The sequence below is a fragment of the Sapajus apella genome, unplaced genomic scaffold (genome assembly GCF_009761245.1).
Source record: "Sapajus apella isolate SASKATOON/1434 unplaced genomic scaffold, GSC_monkey_1.0 scaffold35, whole genome shotgun sequence".
Taxonomy (NCBI): Eukaryota; Metazoa; Chordata; class Mammalia; order Primates; family Cebidae; genus Sapajus; species Sapajus apella.
Window position 1 is genome coordinate 23,105,929 of NW_022436975.1, and position 6,018 is coordinate 23,111,946.

Sequence of the window (6,018 nt, forward strand, 5' to 3'; positions counted from 1 at the left end):
ATCTATGATGTCATTATATTAGCTTCTACCATTGAAGGATTTGTTGTCATCCCAGAGGGTCAATGCATGATAGTAGGTGTGGAATCAGAGAGGACTTGGGTTTAAATCCTAGCTCTACCCTAATAACACCGTGAATGTAGACAAAGTTCTTAAATTGGAAACTCAAGTTCCTGTGCTGTTAAAGGAATACTCCTCACCTGAGTGTATGTGCTTAGAGTGAAGCGAGATCATACAGTGAAACAGGGGATTGGGCACAACATAGATGCCAGTCTCTGGCTGTTGTAGCTAATGGACATAATTGCTCTTCTTCTCTATGCTGAAGAGTAGGTGTTTATAAGGGCACCTGCTCTTATAGGACTTTTCTGATGAGAATTGCTTCAGGATGCTTTAAATCTGTCATCTTGTGACTAGGTACTCAAAGTCTTTGTCTCCCTTCTGTTGGCTCTGTCCTTTCTGAAAACATCTTATTTCATTTCATAAATAACTTTCTGTCCCTACTCCATCCTGACAGAAAAGTTCAGAGGAGATATGGTTTCCTTGGAGACTCAGAGATACGATAACTTAAATTTAACCACACAGTGGCCCATGTGAGCTAGGTGGCTAAATGCTGAAATACTTTTGAGGGATCAAAAATATCAAAGAAGCAAAGGCTATGTATTGTCCCTGGAAGGCAGGACCCTATGAGCAGGTGATAGAAATGGCTAAGGAAGCAGCATCAGTCCAAACCTCCCCACATAACACACACTGCCTGAACAGGTCCTTGGACTCCACGTTTGCAGTAGATAGGAAAAGAAGGCCGGTCCAGAAAATAGTAGCATGGCGCTCCTTAGACCTGAAACTAGCCCCAAGTCCACCTTTTACTAATTACATACAGTGGATACATCATTTGTTTTCTCTGAATCTCAGTTCCCTTATCTGCAAAATGAAAATCACAGACCTGTCTGCCTCGCACAGGGTAGTTATCGGAATGAAATAAGATGTTGTGTGTGAAAGCACTTGGTAACCTGTGGTTCTGCTTAATACCGACTGCTGCATGGCTCTGAAATCACACACTGAGGGGCATACAAGGCCCAGGATGAAGCAAAAACTTGCTTTAATCCTCTGTAGTTTGGCTTCTCAGTTGTGCGAGATTTCCCTAGGGTACTGGCTTAAAATACAGGTTTCAGGGCTTCACCCCATAGGGTTCTGGTTTATTTGGCCCACGTGGAGACTGGAATCCGCATTTTAAACAAACATATGGGTGATTGGTTAAAGCTGGTTGATTCCCTTGGGCCACATTTTAAAAAATGCTGTTCTTCCTCATAATAGGCCAGACTACTGGGAATGGGTGTGTTTTGGGGGATTACTAAGAAATAATAACATGGAAAATTGTATATTACAGGCTGGAAACTTTGATTTACTCCTGTACTCTAAAATTTGGAAAGTTTATAAAAAGTTGAATAGGGCAAAAAAGTTTTAAAAAAGATTTTATAAACCCAAAACTTGGCTTTTCTTTGCCCAAATGAGGCACGGTTTTTTTAAGGTGAGTGAATGAAATGAATAGAAGAAGGAAGAAAGTCAGATAAGGTCAACAAATTTATTCTCAGTAGTCTTTAAGCTCACAGCTGAAGGTATTATAATTTGCTTTGGTAAGTTTTTTAAGTTAGTGAACAAAAGATAAGTTTAAGTTGAGCAGAAAATAATTTATTGCTTTTGAAATGCTGGATGCCCTGTACAGGATTATCTCAATTTTTAACTATCCCCAATTAATGAAACCTAAGGCTACCTATTGACAAGGAAAAAAAGCTTTTCTGAGGTACATGAAGAGGTTCAGGCATTTTAAGGCTCTCAAACATGTCACCCTTTCTCTCTTAGGTTTTAAGTTAAAGGATTCCTTTTGAATTTGCGCATTTTGTTGAAATTAAGTGGAGAGCCTTTCCAAATTGTCAGCTTCTATTTCTTGCCCATTGAAGCTTCCACTTAGAATAGCTATAAAATTAGATCTGCAGTGGAACTATAGCTGTAATTTTAAAATCAATATGGATTTTGATTGTGCAAGTGGCATGCTTATGGGGAATGGAAGCTCACAACAAAGCAATGCCACATATAATAACCTCATGAGTGTTAAGAGTCAGTTTTGCCAGGCTTTTTTTATTCCAATGTTTATGAAATTTTTAAAGCACCAAAGTCAGGCACATCTCAACCTTTGTAAAATTCTCTAGCTCTTAGTCTTTCTTTTTTCATTCAGGTCTCAGTTCATATATTAAATGTGGTTCTAGGGTTCATCAAACTACCCCATACAAAGGAAACCCTTTCAACTCTATCACATTTTTTTAGCTTCATTTTCAAAGCACTGCCTGAATTTTCCATCACTTTGTTTTATGTAGCACTGTCTGATATTTTCTTATCTGTGTATGCATTTGTTTACTGTCTTCCGGTTCCCATAGAATGCAAAGGTTATCAGAGCAAAGACTTTTGCCTATCTAGATTATTGCTCTTTCTAGGACCTGAAGCTATGACTGGAGCACAGGGAAAAAATTAATAAATATTTACCACATATATTAAGAAGAGGAGTTAACATAATAGTCAGAGCTTTCCCAGTGCTCTGTGTTCTGTACTTTGCCAATTACAGAAATCTGATGGAGGAAGAATAGAGAGGCTTAAATGGATCTCACAGCTATTACGCGTTCCTTAACTAAATGGCTTCCACAATTCCTCTCTCTCTTGTAACACTGTGTGGCTTTACACCTTGAGCCAGGTGTCTGCTCAATTGTGATTTATGCGGGCCACTTCCAGTGGCAGTGAAATAGTGACTGAATAATTAAGGGTCACAGATGCATCTATGAGGCCAGGGTCAGGGGGAAATGGTCTGTGCTCTTTCCTTTCCCTCTCTTCCCTCCACTTTTCTTAGCTAGGAGGTATCCTTGTGTCACTTTCTGCCTGCAACCTGTATAATAATTTTGCTCTAATCCTCCCCTCTCTCCAACATGAAGATTCCTGCCCAGTGTCTGAGCAGTATTTTGGAAGAAAACACTCTTATTTCCAATTCCAAAACAAAGGTAGTGAGTGATGTATGTTGCAGAGAGAAGAGGAAGGTAGGCAAGGACAGGATTTGGGATGGAGGCAAGAGAACATTGTTTTAGAAAGGCAGGGCTTTGGTGCCCAAAACAGATTGTATGGCCTCCTCCATCCTACTCCAGAGAGACTTCAAGAACTCTCATCTTTGAATGGCAGGATCAACTTCCATGCCCTGAAGGTCCTCGCCTATTCAACATGGAGCAGAAACCAGTGCATTTTGTCAGTATAGGATAGCATCACAGAAATGCAAAAAATTGACAGTAGACTACATCTCTCTTGATTAGTGGACATTTTTACAATAGACCCTTAATTATTCGGTCACTATTTCACTGCTACTTGGAACTGACCCTGTTTATCTTAGTCATTCAGGTCATATGCCTTCCCCTCACTTGTAAACTCTCCATCTAGTGGTTTTCCCAGACACTAAATTCCCCCCCAACCCTCCCCAAAGAAATAAACAACCAATTAAAAATAGAGCAAATTTTGGCAAGTGCTGTCTACAGCCTATTTTAGAAAACACATACCATAATATTATCTAAGCAGTGTCTGAAGCTCTTTAGCAAGGGATATAACTATGTGGGGGAATGACTTCAGGGCTCACAGCATGGAGCTTTGGCAGTGGCATCTGGAGTCTTTCATTATGCGGCTGCTGGTGCTGCACAGCCTCCCACTCACCTTGGTACCTACACACACTGCTGTTTCTCCTGCATCTGTATGGTGGGGAAACTAAAAATACCTGCTGAGATGGCAATGTAGACTGACATTAGCTCATAATCCTTGCAAGCTGCACATGTGTATTAAAAAAAAAAAAGAATCACAAAGAACTAACGTACCAAGTGATTCAGGTTTCTGTAGGAACTAAAAACAGAGAAGTAAGTTCAAGATTAAAACCAAATAGTGCCCCCAAATTGTTTTTTGAGGTATTGTACCCTTAAAATCAGAGAAACTCTCCTTCTTTTTCTTGCCCTTTAATTCACACTTAGTTTAAAAATACAGTGTTGCTGTGTTGTCATCTATCCAACTAGTTGATAAAATCACAAGATTTTAATAAACATAAATTTTTATTATTTTGCAGTTGATATTGAGATAGAACACTAGTGAAGGAATTTTAGTTTCTCATTTTTTTTTCCAGAGAAAAGGCTTTTTAATATGAAAATTGTAGATTTGGACACAAAAACTGCTATACACAACAAGAAACCATGATTTGATCAATTATGACATTATCATCTCTTCTAAAAACAAAGAAATTACATTACTAAGCAATTCCAAGAGGAAAAAATAAGTCTGTAAAGTTCTATTTAATTTACTTTTTTGAGGAAAATGATGTTTATGTGACTCTGGTCACAGTTCTATTGTATCTACTTTCTTTGTAAGTTCAGCTTCGGTGTTACCTAATTCACTCTTTGCTTCTTCAATTTTCACTTGAGCAAGAGATGGATTCAGCATTAAATCTAAATAGAACTCCATTTTTTTCTTCAAAGGTATGGTCTGCCGTTTTAACTCTGTCAGTTTCTCTGATACCGCTACTAGGGACTGATGAAACGGAGATGCATCCATGCTTCTGGCTGAAAGTTGCTCCTCTGCAGCTTTGATTCCAAATCTGAACTCCTCTGACTTCACTTTTGGAAGATCTCTGCTCTGAAGATGATTGTCAACTTTGGCCCTGTCCAAAGACAGTTGCAACTCTACTTTCTTGAGATCCTCCTACAGACATTTTTCTAATACTAAAGTTGTGGTTAGAATTTTTTTTCAAGATTTTCCAATTCAATCTTGATTTCTTCAGTTTGGGATTTCATTTGAAAAAGATCAAATGTCAAATTACTCACTGCAGGGATAAACCTAGCTAGTGAAGTATCTTTTGTTTCAAGGGCCATGCACTGTCAACCAAAGCATACAGGTATCTGGAACCAGAGCTGGAGAGATTGGCAGGGGAAAAATTCACACTCTCCATGAGACGGTATTGAAGAGGCCTGGCTTCTGATTCATATTCACTTGTGTTTTGTTTCAAGTCATGTATTACCAGGTAGACATCCCTGTCCTGGACCTCGTTGCATTCTAAAAGGTGATGTAAAATCTCTGGTTCACAGGCTCACCTCATACTGTGGAATGGGATGATCTCTATTTTTTTTTTTAATCACACAGCAACCTGCACCTCTTTCTCCCCCTGGGGCTCCGTAGCTGCCACTCCTGCCACTTCACATGGAAGTTCTTATGGTAGAAGTGCTCTGCAAGCCTCTTATGTACTAATTTTCATTTCGAGAATATTATTTTATCTTCAAATTTTATTTTATCTAAATCTCATCATCCACAAAAGAGTTGTTCAATATTTCGCAGTATACAGACATGGTCAGTTAGCTTCAGGCAACCAAATAATCTTCAAAACTGCAACAGTAAAATAAGTTTCAGAACCATTTGGTTGATGATGATTTATTAAAGGACTTAATTATTCATTGGAGGTATTGATGCCTTAGAGCTGTGCTATCCAATATGGTTACTACTGAACTCTTCAAATGTAGCTATTCTGAATTAAATGTGCTATTAAGTGAGAAATACACAGCAAATTTGTTTTGAAGACTTAGAACAAAAAAGGAAATAATTCGTTTATAAATTCTTATACTGACTTTGTGCTAAAATAATATTTTGAATATACTGTGGTGAATAAAATATATTATTAAAATTAATTTCACCTGTTTATATCTACTTTTAAAAACACCTCTTCCAAAAAAAATTAGTCTCTTTCTATTACATAGTACTGCTTTAACTGGTTACCCTACTGGGAAACAGTTAAAATACAATGTTGCCAAGCAAGACAGAAATCTAACAAGCAGTTTAGATGTTCTGCCAGAGAACTTGATCATTGTTTCTTCAAAATCTACTGCAAAGACACCTTCCGAAGAGGCTGTTTTATAGCACATGCTGATTCAAACCCGAGTCACTCTTCTGCCCGATCAACCATATCAC

The 6,018-nt window shown here is 38.2% G+C and overlaps 1 pseudogene; it reads right to left on the reverse strand.

The window, feature by feature from the left end:
- Positions 1 to 3,689: 3,689 nt before the first annotated feature.
- Positions 3,690 to 5,705, reverse strand: LOC116563627 (annotated as a pseudogene).
- Positions 5,706 to 6,018: the final 313 nt, after the last annotated feature.